Here is a 22,519-nt window from a genome sequence, read left to right on the forward strand (position 1 = left end):
TTTTTGTGGGCATGCTCCACTTGAGCCATAGATTGGGATAAAACAAAAAAATTGGGCACAGCGAACCGTTTTGGTCAAGTTTTTACCGATTTCCAAAAAAGTATCCGCGCTCGATGAGGCTTAACTTTTTCGATCACCGAACTTTGTTTTGGTCACCAAATCGTCAATTTTAGTCCGAATTGGCTCATTTTTTGTGGGCATGCTCCACTTGAGCCATAGATTGGGATAAAACAAAAAAATCTGGCACAGCGAACCATTTTGGACAAGTTTTTACCCATTTCCAAAAAAGTATCCGCGCTCGATGAGGCTTAACTTTTTCGATCACCGAGGCTTTTTGAGGCTCTAAAAAGTGTAAATATCGAATAAAAGTATTCTATGAGGTTTGAATACTCAAAAGAAAAAGCCTACAACACCTGGTGTTCCCAAGCGGTCACCCATCCAAGTACTAACCAGGCCCAATGTTGCTTAACTTCGGTGATCGGACGAGAACCGGTGCATTCAACATGGTATGGTCGTAGGCATTTGCGTGAGCGGGAGCGAATTTATATACAACAGTATTGTATTGTAGTCTTATATTCATATATAGGATTACTTTAACTGGCCGCCTTGCGGTTTGCAAAATAGTCACTTAATACATGCAATTTTAGCCACGGTTGTGTTATAATTTATGCAATTCGTAGCCAAACAGTGTATTATGACAAAAGCGCAAACTTTTTGCTTCCAACCATCCACAATACAGTGGAACGGCAGCAAAACAAAGCACAGATGGATTGGGTACGGGGAACCTGTATAACCGGACATTGAACCGGAAGCATGACTTCAGTGGGTTTAGGCCGGTAATTGGGAAAATCAGTGGCGAATTGCTTTTAGCCTAATTGTTGTGATAAACTTATTAAATAGGTAAGTATCAACTCTATTTGATAAGTTTTATTTGAATGCACTCTGCGTTAGCGGAGTGCAGCCTAAAGAATGGAACTGAGCGATTTGCACTAACTTAAAAGTTAGTTTAATAAAGGGAAAATTTACAATTAGTTTTGATGTTTCCGAGACAGTTCCAAATATCAAATATACAGTATACGCAAGCAGGGGAACTATTAGAATGGCCTTTACAAGTATATGGGGTGTGTTTGGAGCAATGGTTATTGCTGAAATTGTCATTTACAAAAAGTATCCGCGCTCGATGAGGCTTAACTTTTTCGATCACCGAACTTTGTTTTGATCACCAAATCGTCAATTTTAGTCCGAATTGGCTCATTTTTTGTGGGCACGCTCCACTTGAGCCATAATTTGGGATAAAATAAAAAAATTGGGCACAGCGAACCGTTTTGGTCAAGTTTTTACCGATTTCCAAAAAAGTATCCGCGCTCGATGAGGCTTAACTTTTTCGATCACCGAACTTTGTTTTGGTCACCAAATCGTCAATTTTAGTCCGAATTGGCTCATTTTTTGTGGGCATGCTCCACTTGAGCCATAGATTGGGATAAAACAAAAAAATTGGGCACAGCGAACCGTTTTGGTCAAGTTTTTACCGATTTCCAAAAAAGTATCCGCGCTCGATGAGGCTTAACTTTTTCGATCACCGAACTTTGTTTTGGTCACCAAATCGTCAATTTTAGTCCGAATTGGCTCATTTTTTGTGGGCATGCTCCACTTGAGCCATAGATTGGGATAAAACAAAAAAATCTGGCACAGCGAACCATTTTGGACAAGTTTTTACCCATTTCCAAAAAAGTATCCGCGCTCGATGAGGCTTAACTTTTTCGATCACCGAGGCTTTTTGAGGCTCTAAAAAGTGTAAATATCGAATAAAAGTATTCTATGAGGTTTGAATACTCAAAAGAAAAAGCCTACAACACCTGGTGTTCCCAAGCGGTCACCCATCCAAGTACTAACCAGGCCCAATGTTGCTTAACTTCGGTGATCGGACGAGAACCGGTGCATTCAACATGGTATGGTCGTAGGCATTTGCGTGAGCGGGAGCGAATTTATATACAACAGTATTGTATTGTAGTCTTATATTCATATATAGGATTACTTTAACTGGCCGCCTTGCGGTTTGCAAAATAGTCACTTAATACATGCAATTTTAGCCACGGTTGTGTTATAATTTATGCAATTCGTAGCCAAACAGTGTATTATGACAAAAGCGCAAACTTTTTGCTTCCAACCATCCACAATACAGTGGAACGGCAGCAAAACAAAGCACAGATGGATTGGGTACGGGGAACCTGTATAACCGGACATTGAACCGGAAGCATGACTTCAGTGGGTTTAGGCCGGTAATTGGGAAAATCAGTGGCGAATTGCTTTTAGCCTAATTGTTGTGATAAACTTATTAAATAGGTAAGTATCAACTCTATTTGATAAGTTTTATTTGAATGCACTCTGCGTTAGCGGAGTGCAGCCTAAAGAATGGAACTGAGCGATTTGCACTAACTTAAAAGTTAGTTTAATAAAGGGAAAATTTACAATTAGTTTTGATGTTTCCGAGACAGTTCCAAATATCAAATATACAGTATACGCAAGCAGGGGAACTATTAGAATGGCCTTTACAAGTATATGGGGTGTGTTTGGAGCAATGGTTATTGCTGAAATTGTCATTTACAAAAAGTATCCGCGCTCGATGAGGCTTAACTTTTTCGATCACCGAACTTTGTTTTGATCACCAAATCGTCAATTTTAGTCCGAATTGGCTCATTTTTTGTGGGCACGCTCCACTTGAGCCATAATTTGGGATAAAATAAAAAAATTGGGCACAGCGAACCGTTTTGGTCAAGTTTTTACCGATTTCCAAAAAAGTATCCGCGCTCGATGAGGCTTAACTTTTTCGATCACCGAACTTTGTTTTGGTCACCAAATCGTCAATTTTAGTCCGAATTGGCTCATTTTTTGTGGGCATGCTCCACTTGAGCCATAGATTGGGATAAAACAAAAAAATTGGGCACAGCGAACCGTTTTGGTCAAGTTTTTACCGATTTCCAAAAAAGTATCCGCGCTCGATGAGGCTTAACTTTTTCGATCACCGAACTTTGTTTTGGTCACCAAATCGTCAATTTTAGTCCGAATTGGCTCATTTTTTGTGGGCATGCTCCACTTGAGCCATAGATTGGGATAAAACAAAAAAATCTGGCACAGCGAACCATTTTGGACAAGTTTTTACCCATTTCCAAAAAAGTATCCGCGCTCGATGAGGCTTAACTTTTTCGATCACCGAGGCTTTTTGAGGCTCTAAAAAGTGTAAATATCGAATAAAAGTATTCTATGAGGTTTGAATACTCAAAAGAAAAAGCCTACAACACCTGGTGTTCCCAAGCGGTCACCCATCCAAGTACTAACCAGGCCCAATGTTGCTTAACTTCGGTGATCGGACGAGAACCGGTGCATTCAACATGGTATGGTCGTAGGCATTTGCGTGAGCGGGAGCGAATTTATATACAACAGTATTGTATTGTAGTCTTATATTCATATATAGGATTACTTTAACTGGCCGCCTTGCGGTTTGCAAAATAGTCACTTAATACATGCAATTTTAGCCACGGTTGTGTTATAATTTATGCAATTCGTAGCCAAACAGTGTATTATGACAAAAGCGCAAACTTTTTGCTTCCAACCATCCACAATACAGTGGAACGGCAGCAAAACAAAGCACAGATGGATTGGGTACGGGGAACCTGTATAACCGGACATTGAACCGGAAGCATGACTTCAGTGGGTTTAGGCCGGTAATTGGGAAAATCAGTGGCGAATTGCTTTTAGCCTAATTGTTGTGATAAACTTATTAAATAGGTAAGTATCAACTCTATTTGATAAGTTTTATTTGAATGCACTCTGCGTTAGCGGAGTGCAGCCTAAAGAATGGAACTGAGCGATTTGCACTAACTTAAAAGTTAGTTTAATAAAGGGAAAATTTACAATTAGTTTTGATGTTTCCGAGACAGTTCCAAATATCAAATATACAGTATACGCAAGCAGGGGAACTATTAGAATGGCCTTTACAAGTATATGGGGTGTGTTTGGAGCAATGGTTATTGCTGAAATTGTCATTTACAAAAAGTATCCGCGCTCGATGAGGCTTAACTTTTTCGATCACCGAACTTTGTTTTGATCACCAAATCGTCAATTTTAGTCCGAATTGGCTCATTTTTTGTGGGCACGCTCCACTTGAGCCATAATTTGGGATAAAATAAAAAAATTGGGCACAGCGAACCGTTTTGGTCAAGTTTTTACCGATTTCCAAAAAAGTATCCGCGCTCGATGAGGCTTAACTTTTTCGATCACCGAACTTTGTTTTGGTCACCAAATCGTCAATTTTAGTCCGAATTGGCTCATTTTTTGTGGGCATGCTCCACTTGAGCCATAGATTGGGATAAAACAAAAAAATTGGGCACAGCGAACCGTTTTGGTCAAGTTTTTACCGATTTCCAAAAAAGTATCCGCGCTCGATGAGGCTTAACTTTTTCGATCACCGAACTTTGTTTTGGTCACCAAATCGTCAATTTTAGTCCGAATTGGCTCATTTTTTGTGGGCATGCTCCACTTGAGCCATAGATTGGGATAAAACAAAAAAATCTGGCACAGCGAACCATTTTGGACAAGTTTTTACCCATTTCCAAAAAAGTATCCGCGCTCGATGAGGCTTAACTTTTTCGATCACCGAGGCTTTTTGAGGCTCTAAAAAGTGTAAATATCGAATAAAAGTATTCTATGAGGTTTGAATACTCAAAAGAAAAAGCCTACAACACCTGGTGTTCCCAAGCGGTCACCCATCCAAGTACTAACCAGGCCCAATGTTGCTTAACTTCGGTGATCGGACGAGAACCGGTGCATTCAACATGGTATGGTCGTAGGCATTTGCGTGAGCGGGAGCGAATTTATATACAACAGTATTGTATTGTAGTCTTATATTCATATATAGGATTACTTTAACTGGCCGCCTTGCGGTTTGCAAAATAGTCACTTAATACATGCAATTTTAGCCACGGTTGTGTTATAATTTATGCAATTCGTAGCCAAACAGTGTATTATGACAAAAGCGCAAACTTTTTGCTTCCAACCATCCACAATACAGTGGAACGGCAGCAAAACAAAGCACAGATGGATTGGGTACGGGGAACCTGTATAACCGGACATTGAACCGGAAGCATGACTTCAGTGGGTTTAGGCCGGTAATTGGGAAAATCAGTGGCGAATTGCTTTTAGCCTAATTGTTGTGATAAACTTATTAAATAGGTAAGTATCAACTCTATTTGATAAGTTTTATTTGAATGCACTCTGCGTTAGCGGAGTGCAGCCTAAAGAATGGAACTGAGCGATTTGCACTAACTTAAAAGTTAGTTTAATAAAGGGAAAATTTACAATTAGTTTTGATGTTTCCGAGACAGTTCCAAATATCAAATATACAGTATACGCAAGCAGGGGAACTATTAGAATGGCCTTTACAAGTATATGGGGTGTGTTTGGAGCAATGGTTATTGCTGAAATTGTCATTTACAAAAAGTATCCGCGCTCGATGAGGCTTAACTTTTTCGATCACCGAACTTTGTTTTGATCACCAAATCGTCAATTTTAGTCCGAATTGGCTCATTTTTTGTGGGCACGCTCCACTTGAGCCATAATTTGGGATAAAATAAAAAAATTGGGCACAGCGAACCGTTTTGGTCAAGTTTTTACCGATTTCCAAAAAAGTATCCGCGCTCGATGAGGCTTAACTTTTTCGATCACCGAACTTTGTTTTGGTCACCAAATCGTCAATTTTAGTCCGAATTGGCTCATTTTTTGTGGGCATGCTCCACTTGAGCCATAGATTGGGATAAAACAAAAAAATTGGGCACAGCGAACCGTTTTGGTCAAGTTTTTACCGATTTCCAAAAAAGTATCCGCGCTCGATGAGGCTTAACTTTTTCGATCACCGAGGCTTTTTGAGGCTCTAAAAAGTGTAAATATCGAATAAAAGTATTCTATGAGGTTTGAATACTCAAAAGAAAAAGCCTACAACACCTGGTGTTCCCAAGCGGTCACCCATCCAAGTACTAACCAGGCCCAATGTTGCTTAACTTCGGTGATCGGACGAGAACCGGTGCATTCAACATGGTATGGTCGTAGGCATTTGCGTGAGCGGGAGCGAATTTATATACAACAGTATTGTATTGTAGTCTTATATTCATATATAGGATTACTTTAACTGGCCGCCTTGCGGTTTGCAAAATAGTCACTTAATACATGCAATTTTAGCCACGGTTGTGTTATAATTTATGCAATTCGTAGCCAAACAGTGTATTATGACAAAAGCGCAAACTTTTTGCTTCCAACCATCCACAATACAGTGGAACGGCAGCAAAACAAAGCACAGATGGATTGGGTACGGGGAACCTGTATAACCGGACATTGAACCGGAAGCATGACTTCAGTGGGTTTAGGCCGGTAATTGGGAAAATCAGTGGCGAATTGCTTTTAGCCTAATTGTTGTGATAAACTTATTAAATAGGTAAGTATCAACTCTATTTGATAAGTTTTATTTGAATGCACTCTGCGTTAGCGGAGTGCAGCCTAAAGAATGGAACTGAGCGATTTGCACTAACTTAAAAGTTAGTTTAATAAAGGGAAAATTTACAATTAGTTTTGATGTTTCCGAGACAGTTCCAAATATCAAATATACAGTATACGCAAGCAGGGGAACTATTAGAATGGCCTTTACACGTATATGGGGTGTGTTTGGAGCAATGGTTATTGCTGAAATTGTCATTTACAAAAAGTATCCGCGCTCGATGAGGCTTAACTTTTTCGATCACCGAACTTTGTTTTGATCACCAAATCGTCAATTTTAGTCCGAATTGGCTCATTTTTTGTGGGCACGCTCCACTTGAGCCATAATTTGGGATAAAATAAAAAAATTGGGCACAGCGAACCGTTTTGGTCAAGTTTTTACCGATTTCCAAAAAAGTATCCGCGCTCGATGAGGCTTAACTTTTTCGATCACCGAACTTTGTTTTGGTCACCAAATCGTCAATTTTAGTCCGAATTGGCTCATTTTTTGTGGGCATGCTCCACTTGAGCCATAGATTGGGATAAAACAAAAAAATTGGGCACAGCGAACCGTTTTGGTCAAGTTTTTACCGATTTCCAAAAAAGTATCCGCGCTCGATGAGGCTTAACTTTTTCGATCACCGAACTTTGTTTTGGTCACCAAATCGTCAATTTTAGTCCGAATTGGCTCATTTTTTGTGGGCATGCTCCACTTGAGCCATAGATTGGGATAAAACAAAAAAATCTGGCACAGCGAACCATTTTGGACAAGTTTTTACCCATTTCCAAAAAAGTATCCGCGCTCGATGAGGCTTAACTTTTTCGATCACCGAGGCTTTTTGAGGCTCTAAAAAGTGTAAATATCGAATAAAAGTATTCTATGAGGTTTGAATACTCAAAAGAAAAAGCCTACAACACCTGGTGTTCCCAAGCGGTCACCCATCCAAGTACTAACCAGGCCCAATGTTGCTTAACTTCGGTGATCGGACGAGAACCGGTGCATTCAACATGGTATGGTCGTAGGCATTTGCGTGAGCGGGAGCGAATTTATATACAACAGTATTGTATTGTAGTCTTATATTCATATATAGGATTACTTTAACTGGCCGCCTTGCGGTTTGCAAAATAGTCACTTAATACATGCAATTTTAGCCACGGTTGTGTTATAATTTATGCAATTCGTAGCCAAACAGTGTATTATGACAAAAGCGCAAACTTTTTGCTTCCAACCATCCACAATACAGTGGAACGGCAGCAAAACAAAGCACAGATGGATTGGGTACGGGGAACCTGTATAACCGGACATTGAACCGGAAGCATGACTTCAGTGGGTTTAGGCCGGTAATTGGGAAAATCAGTGGCGAATTGCTTTTAGCCTAATTGTTGTGATAAACTTATTAAATAGGTAAGTATCAACTCTATTTGATAAGTTTTATTTGAATGCACTCTGCGTTAGCGGAGTGCAGCCTAAAGAATGGAACTGAGCGATTTGCACTAACTTAAAAGTTAGTTTAATAAAGGGAAAATTTACAATTAGTTTTGATGTTTCCGAGACAGTTCCAAATATCAAATATACAGTATACGCAAGCAGGGGAACTATTAGAATGGCCTTTACAAGTATATGGGGTGTGTTTGGAGCAATGGTTATTGCTGAAATTGTCATTTACAAAAAGTATCCGCGCTCGATGAGGCTTAACTTTTTCGATCACCGAACTTTGTTTTGATCACCAAATCGTCAATTTTAGTCCGAATTGGCTCATTTTTTGTGGGCACGCTCCACTTGAGCCATAATTTGGGATAAAATAAAAAAATTGGGCACAGCGAACCGTTTTGGTCAAGTTTTTACCGATTTCCAAAAAAGTATCCGCGCTCGATGAGGCTTAACTTTTTCGATCACCGAACTTTGTTTTGGTCACCAAATCGTCAATTTTAGTCCGAATTGGCTCATTTTTTGTGGGCATGCTCCACTTGAGCCATAGATTGGGATAAAACAAAAAAATTGGGCACAGCGAACCGTTTTGGTCAAGTTTTTACCGATTTCCAAAAAAGTATCCGCGCTCGATGAGGCTTAACTTTTTCGATCACCGAACTTTGTTTTGGTCACCAAATCGTCAATTTTAGTCCGAATTGGCTCATTTTTTGTGGGCATGCTCCACTTGAGCCATAGATTGGGATAAAACAAAAAAATCTGGCACAGCGAACCATTTTGGACAAGTTTTTACCCATTTCCAAAAAAGTATCCGCGCTCGATGAGGCTTAACTTTTTCGATCACCGAGGCTTTTTGAGGCTCTAAAAAGTGTAAATATCGAATAAAAGTATTCTATGAGGTTTGAATACTCAAAAGAAAAAGCCTACAACACCTGGTGTTCCCAAGCGGTCACCCATCCAAGTACTAACCAGGCCCAATGTTGCTTAACTTCGGTGATCGGACGAGAACCGGTGCATTCAACATGGTATGGTCGTAGGCATTTGCGTGAGCGGGAGCGAATTTATATACAACAGTATTGTATTGTAGTCTTATATTCATATATAGGATTACTTTAACTGGCCGCCTTGCGGTTTGCAAAATAGTCACTTAATACATGCAATTTTAGCCACGGTTGTGTTATAATTTATGCAATTCGTAGCCAAACAGTGTATTATGACAAAAGCGCAAACTTTTTGCTTCCAACCATCCACAATACAGTGGAACGGCAGCAAAACAAAGCACAGATGGATTGGGTACGGGGAACCTGTATAACCGGACATTGAACCGGAAGCATGACTTCAGTGGGTTTAGGCCGGTAATTGGGAAAATCAGTGGCGAATTGCTTTTAGCCTAATTGTTGTGATAAACTTATTAAATAGGTAAGTATCAACTCTATTTGATAAGTTTTATTTGAATGCACTCTGCGTTAGCGGAGTGCAGCCTAAAGAATGGAACTGAGCGATTTGCACTAACTTAAAAGTTAGTTTAATAAAGGGAAAATTTACAATTAGTTTTGATGTTTCCGAGACAGTTCCAAATATCAAATATACAGTATACGCAAGCAGGGGAACTATTAGAATGGCCTTTACAAGTATATGGGGTGTGTTTGGAGCAATGGTTATTGCTGAAATTGTCATTTACAAAAAGTATCCGCGCTCGATGAGGCTTAACTTTTTCGATCACCGAACTTTGTTTTGATCACCAAATCGTCAATTTTAGTCCGAATTGGCTCATTTTTTGTGGGCACGCTCCACTTGAGCCATAATTTGGGATAAAATAAAAAAATTGGGCACAGCGAACCGTTTTGGTCAAGTTTTTACCGATTTCCAAAAAAGTATCCGCGCTCGATGAGGCTTAACTTTTTCGATCACCGAACTTTGTTTTGGTCACCAAATCGTCAATTTTAGTCCGAATTGGCTCATTTTTTGTGGGCATGCTCCACTTGAGCCATAGATTGGGATAAAACAAAAAAATTGGGCACAGCGAACCGTTTTGGTCAAGTTTTTACCGATTTCCAAAAAAGTATCCGCGCTCGATGAGGCTTAACTTTTTCGATCACCGAACTTTGTTTTGGTCACCAAATCGTCAATTTTAGTCCGAATTGGCTCATTTTTTGTGGGCATGCTCCACTTGAGCCATAGATTGGGATAAAACAAAAAAATCTGGCACAGCGAACCATTTTGGACAAGTTTTTACCCATTTCCAAAAAAGTATCCGCGCTCGATGAGGCTTAACTTTTTCGATCACCGAGGCTTTTTGAGGCTCTAAAAAGTGTAAATATCGAATAAAAGTATTCTATGAGGTTTGAATACTCAAAAGAAAAAGCCTACAACACCTGGTGTTCCCAAGCGGTCACCCATCCAAGTACTAACCAGGCCCAATGTTGCTTAACTTCGGTGATCGGACGAGAACCGGTGCATTCAACATGGTATGGTCGTAGGCATTTGCGTGAGCGGGAGCGAATTTATATACAACAGTATTGTATTGTAGTCTTATATTCATATATAGGATTACTTTAACTGGCCGCCTTGCGGTTTGCAAAATAGTCACTTAATACATGCAATTTTAGCCACGGTTGTGTTATAATTTATGCAATTCGTAGCCAAACAGTGTATTATGACAAAAGCGCAAACTTTTTGCTTCCAACCATCCACAATACAGTGGAACGGCAGCAAAACAAAGCACAGATGGATTGGGTACGGGGAACCTGTATAACCGGACATTGAACCGGAAGCATGACTTCAGTGGGTTTAGGCCGGTAATTGGGAAAATCAGTGGCGAATTGCTTTTAGCCTAATTGTTGTGATAAACTTATTAAATAGGTAAGTATCAACTCTATTTGATAAGTTTTATTTGAATGCACTCTGCGTTAGCGGAGTGCAGCCTAAAGAATGGAACTGAGCGATTTGCACTAACTTAAAAGTTAGTTTAATAAAGGGAAAATTTACAATTAGTTTTGATGTTTCCGAGACAGTTCCAAATATCAAATATACAGTATACGCAAGCAGGGGAACTATTAGAATGGCCTTTACAAGTATATGGGGTGTGTTTGGAGCAATGGTTATTGCTGAAATTGTCATTTACAAAAAGTATCCGCGCTCGATGAGGCTTAACTTTTTCGATCACCGAACTTTGTTTTGATCACCAAATCGTCAATTTTAGTCCGAATTGGCTCATTTTTTGTGGGCACGCTCCACTTGAGCCATAATTTGGGATAAAATAAAAAAATTGGGCACAGCGAACCGTTTTGGTCAAGTTTTTACCGATTTCCAAAAAAGTATCCGCGCTCGATGAGGCTTAACTTTTTCGATCACCGAACTTTGTTTTGGTCACCAAATCGTCAATTTTAGTCCGAATTGGCTCATTTTTTGTGGGCATGCTCCACTTGAGCCATAGATTGGGATAAAACAAAAAAATTGGGCACAGCGAACCGTTTTGGTCAAGTTTTTACCGATTTCCAAAAAAGTATCCGCGCTCGATGAGGCTTAACTTTTTCGATCACCGAACTTTGTTTTGGTCACCAAATCGTCAATTTTAGTCCGAATTGGCTCATTTTTTGTGGGCATGCTCCACTTGAGCCATAGATTGGGATAAAACAAAAAAATCTGGCACAGCGAACCATTTTGGACAAGTTTTTACCCATTTCCAAAAAAGTATCCGCGCTCGATGAGGCTTAACTTTTTCGATCACCGAGGCTTTTTGAGGCTCTAAAAAGTGTAAATATCGAATAAAAGTATTCTATGAGGTTTGAATACTCAAAAGAAAAAGCCTACAACACCTGGTGTTCCCAAGCGGTCACCCATCCAAGTACTAACCAGGCCCAATGTTGCTTAACTTCGGTGATCGGACGAGAACCGGTGCATTCAACATGGTATGGTCGTAGGCATTTGCGTGAGCGGGAGCGAATTTATATACAACAGTATTGTATTGTAGTCTTATATTCATATATAGGATTACTTTAACTGGCCGCCTTGCGGTTTGCAAAATAGTCACTTAATACATGCAATTTTAGCCACGGTTGTGTTATAATTTATGCAATTCGTAGCCAAACAGTGTATTATGACAAAAGCGCAAACTTTTTGCTTCCAACCATCCACAATACAGTGGAACGGCAGCAAAACAAAGCACAGATGGATTGGGTACGGGGAACCTGTATAACCGGACATTGAACCGGAAGCATGACTTCAGTGGGTTTAGGCCGGTAATTGGGAAAATCAGTGGCGAATTGCTTTTAGCCTAATTGTTGTGATAAACTTATTAAATAGGTAAGTATCAACTCTATTTGATAAGTTTTATTTGAATGCACTCTGCGTTAGCGGAGTGCAGCCTAAAGAATGGAACTGAGCGATTTGCACTAACTTAAAAGTTAGTTTAATAAAGGGAAAATTTACAATTAGTTTTGATGTTTCCGAGACAGTTCCAAATATCAAATATACAGTATACGCAAGCAGGGGAACTATTAGAATGGCCTTTACAAGTATATGGGGTGTGTTTGGAGCAATGGTTATTGCTGAAATTGTCATTTACAAAAAGTATCCGCGCTCGATGAGGCTTAACTTTTTCGATCACCGAACTTTGTTTTGATCACCAAATCGTCAATTTTAGTCCGAATTGGCTCATTTTTTGTGGGCACGCTCCACTTGAGCCATAATTTGGGATAAAATAAAAAAATTGGGCACAGCGAACCGTTTTGGTCAAGTTTTTACCGATTTCCAAAAAAGTATCCGCGCTCGATGAGGCTTAACTTTTTCGATCACCGAACTTTGTTTTGGTCACCAAATCGTCAATTTTAGTCCGAATTGGCTCATTTTTTGTGGGCATGCTCCACTTGAGCCATAGATTGGGATAAAACAAAAAAATTGGGCACAGCGAACCGTTTTGGTCAAGTTTTTACCGATTTCCAAAAAAGTATCCGCGCTCGATGAGGCTTAACTTTTTCGATCACCGAACTTTGTTTTGGTCACCAAATCGTCAATTTTAGTCCGAATTGGCTCATTTTTTGTGGGCATGCTCCACTTGAGCCATAGATTGGGATAAAACAAAAAAATCTGGCACAGCGAACCATTTTGGACAAGTTTTTACCCATTTCCAAAAAAGTATCCGCGCTCGATGAGGCTTAACTTTTTCGATCACCGAGGCTTTTTGAGGCTCTAAAAAGTGTAAATATCGAATAAAAGTATTCTATGAGGTTTGAATACTCAAAAGAAAAAGCCTACAACACCTGGTGTTCCCAAGCGGTCACCCATCCAAGTACTAACCAGGCCCAATGTTGCTTAACTTCGGTGATCGGACGAGAACCGGTGCATTCAACATGGTATGGTCGTAGGCATTTGCGTGAGCGGGAGCGAATTTATATACAACAGTATTGTATTGTAGTCTTATATTCATATATAGGATTACTTTAACTGGCCGCCTTGCGGTTTGCAAAATAGTCACTTAATACATGCAATTTTAGCCACGGTTGTGTTATAATTTATGCAATTCGTAGCCAAACAGTGTATTATGACAAAAGCGCAAACTTTTTGCTTCCAACCATCCACAATACAGTGGAACGGCAGCAAAACAAAGCACAGATGGATTGGGTACGGGGAACCTGTATAACCGGACATTGAACCGGAAGCATGACTTCAGTGGGTTTAGGCCGGTAATTGGGAAAATCAGTGGCGAATTGCTTTTAGCCTAATTGTTGTGATAAACTTATTAAATAGGTAAGTATCAACTCTATTTGATAAGTTTTATTTGAATGCACTCTGCGTTAGCGGAGTGCAGCCTAAAGAATGGAACTGAGCGATTTGCACTAACTTAAAAGTTAGTTTAATAAAGGGAAAATTTACAATTAGTTTTGATGTTTCCGAGACAGTTCCAAATATCAAATATACAGTATACGCAAGCAGGGGAACTATTAGAATGGCCTTTACAAGTATATGGGGTGTGTTTGGAGCAATGGTTATTGCTGAAATTGTCATTTACAAAAAGTATCCGCGCTCGATGAGGCTTAACTTTTTCGATCACCGAACTTTGTTTTGGTCACCAAATCGTCAATTTTAGTCCGAATTGGCTCATTTTTTGTGGGCATGCTCCACTTGAGCCATAGATTGGGATAAAACAAAAAAATCTGGCACAGCGAACCATTTTGGACAAGTTTTTACCCATTTCCAAAAAAGTATCCGCGCTCGATGAGGCTTAACTTTTTCGATCACCGAGGCTTTTTGAGGCTCTAAAAAGTGTAAATATCGAATAAAAGTATTCTATGAGGTTTGAATACTCAAAAGAAAAAGCCTACAACACCTGGTGTTCCCAAGCGGTCACCCATCCAAGTACTAACCAGGCCCAATGTTGCTTAACTTCGGTGATCGGACGAGAACCGGTGCATTCAACATGGTATGGTCGTAGGCATTTGCGTGAGCGGGAGCGAATTTATATACAACAGTATTGTATTGTAGTCTTATATTCATATATAGGATTACTTTAACTGGCCGCCTTGCGGTTTGCAAAATAGTCACTTAATACATGCAATTTTAGCCACGGTTGTGTTATAATTTATGCAATTCGTAGCCAAACAGTGTATTATGACAAAAGCGCAAACTTTTTGCTTCCAACCATCCACAATACAGTGGAACGGCAGCAAAACAAAGCACAGATGGATTGGGTACGGGGAACCTGTATAACCGGACATTGAACCGGAAGCATGACTTCAGTGGGTTTAGGCCGGTAATTGGGAAAATCAGTGGCGAATTGCTTTTAGCCTAATTGTTGTGATAAACTTATTAAATAGGTAAGTATCAACTCTATTTGATAAGTTTTATTTGAATGCACTCTGCGTTAGCGGAGTGCAGCCTAAAGAATGGAACTGAGCGATTTGCACTAACTTAAAAGTTAGTTTAATAAAGGGAAAATTTACAATTAGTTTTGATGTTTCCGAGACAGTTCCAAATATCAAATATACAGTATACGCAAGCAGGGGAACTATTAAAATGGCCTTTACAAGTATATGGGGTGTGTTTGGAGCAATGGTTATTGCTGAAATTGTCATTTACAAAAAGTATCCGCGCTCGATGAGGCTTAACTTTTTCGATCACCGAACTTTGTTTTGATCACCAAATCGTCAATTTTAGTCCGAATTGGCTCATTTTTTGTGGGCACGCTCCACTTGAGCCATAATTTGGGATAAAATAAAAAAATTGGGCACAGCGAACCGTTTTGGTCAAGTTTTTACCGATTTCCAAAAAAGTATCCGCGCTCGATGAGGCTTAACTTTTTCGATCACCGAACTTTGTTTTGGTCACCAAATCGTCAATTTTAGTCCGAATTGGCTCATTTTTTGTGGGCATGCTCCACTTGAGCCATAGATTGGGATAAAACAAAAAAATTGGGCACAGCGAACCGTTTTGGTCAAGTTTTTACCGATTTCCAAAAAAGTATCCGCGCTCGATGAGGCTTAACTTTTTCGATCACCGAACTTTGTTTTGGTCACCAAATCGTCAATTTTAGTCCGAATTGGCTCATTTTTTGTGGGCATGCTCCACTTGAGCCATAGATTGGGATAAAACAAAAAAATCTGGCACAGCGAACCATTTTGGACAAGTTTTTACCCATTTCCAAAAAAGTATCCGCGCTCGATGAGGCTTAACTTTTTCGATCACCGAGGCTTTTTGAGGCTCTAAAAAGTGTAAATATCGAATAAAAGTATTCTATGAGGTTTGAATACTCAAAAGAAAAAGCCTACAACACCTGGTGTTCCCAAGCGGTCACCCATCCAAGTACTAACCAGGCCCAATGTTGCTTAACTTCGGTGATCGGACGAGAACCGGTGCATTCAACATGGTATGGTCGTAGGCATTTGCGTGAGCGGGAGCGAATTTATATACAACAGTATTGTATTGTAGTCTTATATTCATATATAGGATTACTTTAACTGGCCGCCTTGCGGTTTGCAAAATAGTCACTTAATACATGCAATTTTAGCCACGGTTGTGTTATAATTTATGCAATTCGTAGCCAAACAGTGTATTATGACAAAAGCGCAAACTTTTTGCTTCCAACCATCCACAATACAGTGGAACGGCAGCAAAACAAAGCACAGATGGATTGGGTACGGGGAACCTGTATAACCGGACATTGAACCGGAAGCATGACTTCAGTGGGTTTAGGCCGGTAATTGGGAAAATCAGTGGCGAATTGCTTTTAGCCTAATTGTTGTGATAAACTTATTAAATAGGTAAGTATCAACTCTATTTGATAAGTTTTATTTGAATGCACTCTGCGTTAGCGGAGTGCAGCCTAAAGAATGGAACTGAGCGATTTGCACTAACTTAAAAGTTAGTTTAATAAAGGGAAAATTTACAATTAGTTTTGATGTTTCCGAGACAGTTCCAAATATCAAATATACAGTATACGCAAGCAGGGGAACTATTAAAATGGCCTTTACAAGTATATGGGGTGTGTTTGGAGCAATGGTTATTGCTGAAATTGTCATTTACAAAAAGTATCCGCGCTCGATGAGGCTTAACTTTTTCGATCACCGAACTTTGTTTTGATCACCAAATCGTCAATTTTAGTCCGAATTGGCTCATTTTTTGTGGGCACGCTCCACTTGAGCCATAATTTGGGATAAAATAAAAAAATTGGGCACAGCGAACCGTTTTGGTCAAGTTTTTACCGATTTCCAAAAAAGTATCCGCGCTCGATGAGGCTTAACTTTTTCGATCACCGAACTTTGTTTTGGTCACCAAATCGTCAATTTTAGTCCGAATTGGCTCATTTTTTGTGGGCATGCTCCACTTGAGCCATAGATTGGGATAAAACAAAAAAATTGGGCACAGCGAACCGTTTTGGTCAAGTTTTTACCGATTTCCAAAAAAGTATCCGCGCTCGATGAGGCTTAACTTTTTCGATCACCGAACTTTGTTTTGGTCACCAAATCGTCAATTTTAGTCCGAATTGGCTCATTTTTTGTGGGCATGCTCCACTTGAGCCATAGATTGGGATAAAACAAAAAAATCTGGCACAGCGAACCATTTTGGACAAGTTTTTACCCATTTCCAAAAAAGTATCCGCGCTCGATGAGGCTTAACTTTTTCGATCACCGAGGCTTTTTGAGGCTCTAAAAAGTGTAAATATCGAATAAAAGTATTCTATGAGGTTTGAATACTCAAAAGAAAAAGCCTACAACACCTGGTGTTCCCAAGCGGTCACCCATCCAAGTACTAACCAGGCCCAATGTTGCTTAACTTCGGTGATCGGACGAGAACCGGTGCATTCAACATGGTATGGTCGTAGGCATTTGCGTGAGCGGGAGCGAATTTATATACAACAGTATTGTATTGTAGTCTTATATTCATATATAGGATTACTTTAACTGGCCGCCTTGCGGTTTGCAAAATAGTCACTTAATACATGCAATTTTAGCCATGGTTGTGTTATAATTTATGCAATTCGTAGCCAAACAGTGTATTATGACAAAAGCGCAAACTTTTTGCTTCCAACCATCCACAATACAGTGGAACGGCAGCAAAACAAAGCACAGATGGATTGGGTACGGGGAACCTGTATAACCGGACATTGAACCGGAAGCATGACTTCAGTGGGTTTAGGCCGGTAATTGGGAAAATCAGTGGCGAATTGCTTTTAGCCTAATTGTTGTGATAAACTTATTAAATAGGTAAGTATCAACTCTATTTGATAAGTTTTATTTGAATGCACTCTGCGTTAGCGGAGTGCAGCCTAAAGAATGGAACTGAGCGATTTGCACTAACTTAAAAGTTAGTTTAATAAAGGGAAAATTTACAATTAGTTTTGATGTTTCCGAGACAGTTCCAAATATCAAATATACAGTATACGCAAGCAGGGGAACTATTAGAATGGCCTTTACAAGTATATGGGGTGTGTTTGGAGCAATGGTTATTGCTGAAATTGTCATTTACAAAAAGTATCCGCGCTCGATGAGGCTTAACTTTTTCGATCACCGAACTTTGTTTTGATCACCAAATCGTCAATTTTAGTCCGAATTGGCTCATTTTTTGTGGGCACGCTCCACTTGAGCCATAATTTGGAATAAAATAAAAAAATTGGGCACAGCGAACCGTTTTGGTCAAGTTTTTACCGATTTCCAAAAAAGTATCCGCGCTCGATGAGGCTTAACTTTTTCGATCACCGAACTTTGTTTTGGTCACCAAATCGTCAATTTTAGTCCGAATTGGCTCATTTTTTGTGGGCATGCTCCACTTGAGCCATAGATTGGGATAAAACAAAAAAATTGGGCACAGCGAACCGTTTTGGTCAAGTTTTTTACCGATTTCCAAAAAAGTATCCGCGCTCGATGAGGCTTAACTTTTTCGATCACCGAACTTTGTTTTGGTCACCAAATCGTCAATTTTAGTCCGAATTGGCTCATTTTTTGTGGGCATGCTCCACTTGAGCCATAGATTGGGATAAAACAAAAAAATCTGGCACAGCGAACCATTTTGGACAAGTTTTTACCCATTTCCAAAAAAGTATCCGCGCTCGATGAGGCTTAACTTTTTCGATCACCGAGGCTTTTTGAGGCTCTAAAAAGTGTAAATATCGAATAAAAGTATTCTATGAGGTTTGAATACTCAAAAGAAAAAGCCTACAACACCTGGTGTTCCCAAGCGGTCACCCATCCAAGTACTAACCAGGCCCAATGTTGCTTAACTTCGGTGATCGGACGAGAACCGGTGCATTCAACATGGTATGGTCGTAGGCATTTGCGTGAGCGGGAGCGAATTTATATACAACAGTATTGTATTGTAGTGTTATATTCATATATAGGATTACTTTAACTGGCCGCCTTGCGGTTTGCAAAATAGTCACTTAATACATGCAATTTTAGCCACGGTTGTGTTATAATTTATGCAATTCGTAGCCAAACAGTGTATTATGACAAAAGCGCAAACTTTTTGCTTCCAACCATCCACAATACAGTGGAACGGCAGCAAAACAAAGCACAGATGGATTGGGTACGGGGAACCTGTATAACCGGACATTGAACCGGAAGCATGACTTCAGTGGGTTTAGGCCGGTAATTGGGAAAATCAGTGGCGAATTGCTTTTAGCCTAATTGTTGTGATAAACTTATTAAATAGGTAAGTATCAACTCTATTTGATAAGTTTTATTTGAATGCACTCTGCGTTAGCGGAGTGCAGCCTAAAGAATGGAACTGAGCGATTTGCACTAACTTAAAAGTTAGTTTAATAAAGGGAAAATTTACAATTAGTTTTGATGTTTCCGAGACAGTTCCAAATATCAAATATACAGTATACGCAAGCAGGGGAACTATTAAAATGGCCTTTACAAGTATATGGGGTGTGTTTGGAGCAATGGTTATTGCTGAAATTGTCATTTACAAAAAGTATCCGCGCTCGATGAGGCTTAACTTTTTCGATCACCGAACTTTGTTTTGATCACCAAATCGTCAATTTTAGTCCGAATTGGCTCATTTTTTGTGGGCACGCTCCACTTGAGCCATAATTTGGGATAAAATAAAAAAATTGGGCACAGCGAACCGTTTTGGTCAAGTTTTTACCGATTTCCAAAAAAGTATCCGCGCTCGATGAGGCTTAACTTTTTCGATCACCGAACTTTGTTTTGGTCACCAAATCGTCAATTTTAGTCCGAATTGGCTCATTTTTTGTGGGCATGCTCCACTTGAGCCATAGATTGGGATAAAACAAAAAAATTGGGCACAGCGAACCGTTTTGGTCAAGTTTTTACCGATTTCCAAAAAAGTATCCGCGCTCGATGAGGCTTAACTTTTTCGATCACCGAACTTTGTTTTGGTCACCAAATCGTCAATTTTAGTCCGAATTGGCTCATTTTTTGTGGGCATGCTCCACTTGAGCCATAGATTGGGATAAAACAAAAAAATCTGGCACAGCGAACCATTTTGGACAAGTTTTTACCCATTTCCAAAAAAGTATCCGCGCTCGATGAGGCTTAACTTTTTCGATCACCGAGGCTTTTTGAGGCTCTAAAAAGTGTAAATATCGAATAAAAGTATTCTATGAGGTTTGAATACTCAAAAGAAAAAGCCTACAACACCTGGTGTTCCCAAGCGGTCACCCATCCAAGTACTAACCAGGCCCAATGTTGCTTAACTTCGGTGATCGGACGAGAACCGGTGCATTCAACATGGTATGGTCGTAGGCATTTGCGTGAGCGGGAGCGAATTTATATACAACAGTATTGTATTGTAGTCTTATATTCATATATAGGATTACTTTAACTGGCCGCCTTGCGGTTTGCAAAATAGTCACTTAATACATGCAATTTTAGCCACGGTTGTGTTATAATTTATGCAATTCGTAGCCAAACAGTGTATTATGACAAAAGCGCAAACTTTTTGCTTCCAACCATCCACAATACAGTGGAACGGCAGCAAAACAAAGCACAGATGGATTGGGTACGGGGAACCTGTATAACCGGACATTGAACCGGAAGCATGACTTCAGTGGGTTTAGGCCGGTAATTGGGAAAATCAGTGGCGAATTGCTTTTAGCCTAATTGTTGTGATAAACTTATTAAATAGGTAAGTATCAACTCTATTTGATAAGTTTTATTTGAATGCACTCTGCGTTAGCGGAGTGCAGCCTAAAGAATGGAACTGAGCGATTTGCACTAACTTAAAAGTTAGTTTAATAAAGGGAAAATTTACAATTAGTTTTGATGTTTCCGAGACAGTTCCAAATATCAAATATACAGTATACGCAAGCAGGGGAACTATTAGAATGGCCTTTACAAGTATATGGGGTGTGTTTGGAGCAATGGTTATTGCTGAAATTGTCATTTACAAAAAGTATCCGCGCTCGATGAGGCTTAACTTTTTCGATCACCGAACTTTGTTTTGGTCACCAAATCGTCAATTTTAGTCCGAATTGGCTCATTTTTTGTGGGCATGCTCCACTTGAGCCATAGATTGGGATAAAACAAAAAAATCTGGCACAGCGAACCATTTTGGACAAGTTTTTACCCATTTCCAAAAAAGTATCCGCGCTCGATGAGGCTTAACTTTTTCGATCACCGAGGCTTTTTGAGGCTCTAAAAAGTGTAAATATCGAATAAAAGTATTCTATGAGGTTTGAATACTCAAAAGAAAAAGCCTACAACACCTGGTGTTCCCAAGCGGTCACCCATCCAAGTACTAACCAGGCCCAATGTTGCTTAACTTCGGTGATCGGACGAGAACCGGTGCATTCAACATGGTATGGTCGTAGGCATTTGCGTGAGCGGGAGCGAATTTATATACAACAGTATTGTATTGTAGTCTTATATTCATATATAGGATTACTTTAACTGGCCGCCTTGCGGTTTGCAAAATAGTCACTTAATACATGCAATTTTAGCCACGGTTGTGTTATAATTTATGCAATTCGTAGCCAAACAGTGTATTATGACAAAAGCGCAAACTTTTTGCTTCCAACCATCCACAATACAGTGGAACGGCAGCAAAACAAAGCACAGATGGATTGGGTACGGGGAACCTGTATAACCGGACATTGAACCGGAAGCATGACTTCAGTGGGTTTAGGCCGGTAATTGGGAAAATCAGTGGCGAATTGCTTTTAGCCTAATTGTTGTGATAAACTTATTAAATAGGTAAGTATCAACTCTATTTGATAAGTTTTATTTGAATGCACTCTGCGTTAGCGGAGTGCAGCCTAAAGAATGGAACTGAGCGATTTGCACTAACTTAAAAGTTAGTTTAATAAAGGGAAAATTTACAATTAGTTTTGATGTTTCCGAGACAGTTCCAAATATCAAATATACAGTATACGCAAGCAGGGGAACTATTAGAATGGCCTTTACAAGTATATGGGGTGTGTTTGGAGCAATGGTTATTGCTGAAATTGTCATTTACAAAAAGTATCCGCGCTCGATGAGGCTTAACTTTTTCGATCACCGAACTTTGTTTTGATCACCAAATCGTCAATTTTAGTCCGAATTGGCTCATTTTTTGTGGGCACGCTCCACTTGAGCCATAATTTGGAATAAAATAAAAAAATTGGGCACAGCGAACCGTTTTGGTCAAGTTTTTACCGATTTCCAAAAAAGTATCCGCGCTCGATGAGGCTTAACTTTTTCGATCACCGAACTTTGTTTTGGTCACCAAATCGTCAATTTTAGTCCGAATTGGCTCATTTTTTGTGGGCATGCTCCACTTGAGCCATAGATTGGGATAAAACAAAAAAATTGGGCACAGCGAACCGTTTTGGTCAAGTTTTTTACCGATTTCCAAAAAAGTATCCGCGCTCGATGAGGCTTAACTTTTTCGATCACCGAACTTTGTTTTGGTCACCAAATCGTCAATTTTAGTCCGAATTGGCTCATTTTTTGTGGGCATGCTCCACTTGAGCCATAGATTGGGATAAAACAAAAAAATCTGGCACAGCGAACCATTTTGGACAAGTTTTTACCCATTTCCAAAAAAGTATCCGCGCTCGATGAGGCTTAACTTTTTCGATCACCGAGGCTTTTTGAGGCTCTAAAAAGTGTAAATATCGAATAAAAG

General features: G+C 39.7%; 16 non-coding genes across 16 annotated transcripts; all 16 read right to left on the reverse strand.

Annotated features, from left to right (window-relative positions):
* Positions 1 to 401: 401 nt before the first annotated feature.
* Positions 402 to 520, reverse strand: LOC142355481 (5S ribosomal RNA). Its single transcript, XR_012761236.1, has one exon. It is a non-coding gene; the product is annotated as a 5S ribosomal RNA (ribosomal RNA).
* Positions 521 to 1,844: 1,324 nt separating this feature from the next.
* On the reverse strand, positions 1,845 to 1,963 carry LOC142355482 (5S ribosomal RNA). Its single transcript, XR_012761237.1, has one exon. It is a non-coding gene; the product is annotated as a 5S ribosomal RNA (ribosomal RNA).
* A 1,324-nt stretch (positions 1,964 to 3,287) lies between these two features.
* On the reverse strand, positions 3,288 to 3,406 carry LOC142355483 (5S ribosomal RNA). The gene has a single exon (XR_012761238.1). It is a non-coding gene; the product is annotated as a 5S ribosomal RNA (ribosomal RNA).
* Positions 3,407 to 4,730: 1,324 nt separating this feature from the next.
* LOC142355484 (5S ribosomal RNA) lies at positions 4,731 to 4,849 on the reverse strand. Its single transcript, XR_012761239.1, has one exon. It is a non-coding gene; the product is annotated as a 5S ribosomal RNA (ribosomal RNA).
* Positions 4,850 to 5,985: 1,136 nt separating this feature from the next.
* LOC142355486 (5S ribosomal RNA) lies at positions 5,986 to 6,104 on the reverse strand. Its single transcript, XR_012761240.1, has one exon. It is a non-coding gene; the product is annotated as a 5S ribosomal RNA (ribosomal RNA).
* Positions 6,105 to 7,428: 1,324 nt separating this feature from the next.
* LOC142355487 (5S ribosomal RNA) lies at positions 7,429 to 7,547 on the reverse strand. Its single transcript, XR_012761241.1, has one exon. It is a non-coding gene; the product is annotated as a 5S ribosomal RNA (ribosomal RNA).
* A 1,324-nt stretch (positions 7,548 to 8,871) lies between these two features.
* Positions 8,872 to 8,990, reverse strand: LOC142355489 (5S ribosomal RNA). Its single transcript, XR_012761243.1, has one exon. It is a non-coding gene; the product is annotated as a 5S ribosomal RNA (ribosomal RNA).
* A 1,324-nt stretch (positions 8,991 to 10,314) lies between these two features.
* Positions 10,315 to 10,433, reverse strand: LOC142355490 (5S ribosomal RNA). The gene has a single exon (XR_012761244.1). It is a non-coding gene; the product is annotated as a 5S ribosomal RNA (ribosomal RNA).
* A 1,324-nt stretch (positions 10,434 to 11,757) lies between these two features.
* Positions 11,758 to 11,876, reverse strand: LOC142355491 (5S ribosomal RNA). The gene has a single exon (XR_012761245.1). It is a non-coding gene; the product is annotated as a 5S ribosomal RNA (ribosomal RNA).
* Positions 11,877 to 13,200: 1,324 nt separating this feature from the next.
* Positions 13,201 to 13,319, reverse strand: LOC142355492 (5S ribosomal RNA). The gene has a single exon (XR_012761246.1). It is a non-coding gene; the product is annotated as a 5S ribosomal RNA (ribosomal RNA).
* A 948-nt stretch (positions 13,320 to 14,267) lies between these two features.
* Positions 14,268 to 14,386, reverse strand: LOC142355493 (5S ribosomal RNA). The gene has a single exon (XR_012761247.1). It is a non-coding gene; the product is annotated as a 5S ribosomal RNA (ribosomal RNA).
* Positions 14,387 to 15,710: 1,324 nt separating this feature from the next.
* On the reverse strand, positions 15,711 to 15,829 carry LOC142355494 (5S ribosomal RNA). Its single transcript, XR_012761248.1, has one exon. It is a non-coding gene; the product is annotated as a 5S ribosomal RNA (ribosomal RNA).
* A 1,324-nt stretch (positions 15,830 to 17,153) lies between these two features.
* Positions 17,154 to 17,272, reverse strand: LOC142355495 (5S ribosomal RNA). The gene has a single exon (XR_012761249.1). It is a non-coding gene; the product is annotated as a 5S ribosomal RNA (ribosomal RNA).
* Positions 17,273 to 18,597: 1,325 nt separating this feature from the next.
* On the reverse strand, positions 18,598 to 18,716 carry LOC142355496 (5S ribosomal RNA). Its single transcript, XR_012761250.1, has one exon. It is a non-coding gene; the product is annotated as a 5S ribosomal RNA (ribosomal RNA).
* A 1,324-nt stretch (positions 18,717 to 20,040) lies between these two features.
* Positions 20,041 to 20,159, reverse strand: LOC142355497 (5S ribosomal RNA). The gene has a single exon (XR_012761251.1). It is a non-coding gene; the product is annotated as a 5S ribosomal RNA (ribosomal RNA).
* Positions 20,160 to 21,107: 948 nt separating this feature from the next.
* LOC142355498 (5S ribosomal RNA) lies at positions 21,108 to 21,226 on the reverse strand. Its single transcript, XR_012761252.1, has one exon. It is a non-coding gene; the product is annotated as a 5S ribosomal RNA (ribosomal RNA).
* Positions 21,227 to 22,519: the final 1,293 nt, after the last annotated feature.

The sequence above is a fragment of the Convolutriloba macropyga genome, unplaced genomic scaffold (genome assembly GCF_964194025.1).
Source record: "Convolutriloba macropyga unplaced genomic scaffold, txConMacr16.3 SCAFFOLD_1079, whole genome shotgun sequence".
In the NCBI taxonomy this organism is placed as follows: domain Eukaryota; kingdom Metazoa; phylum Xenacoelomorpha; order Acoela; family Convolutidae; genus Convolutriloba; species Convolutriloba macropyga.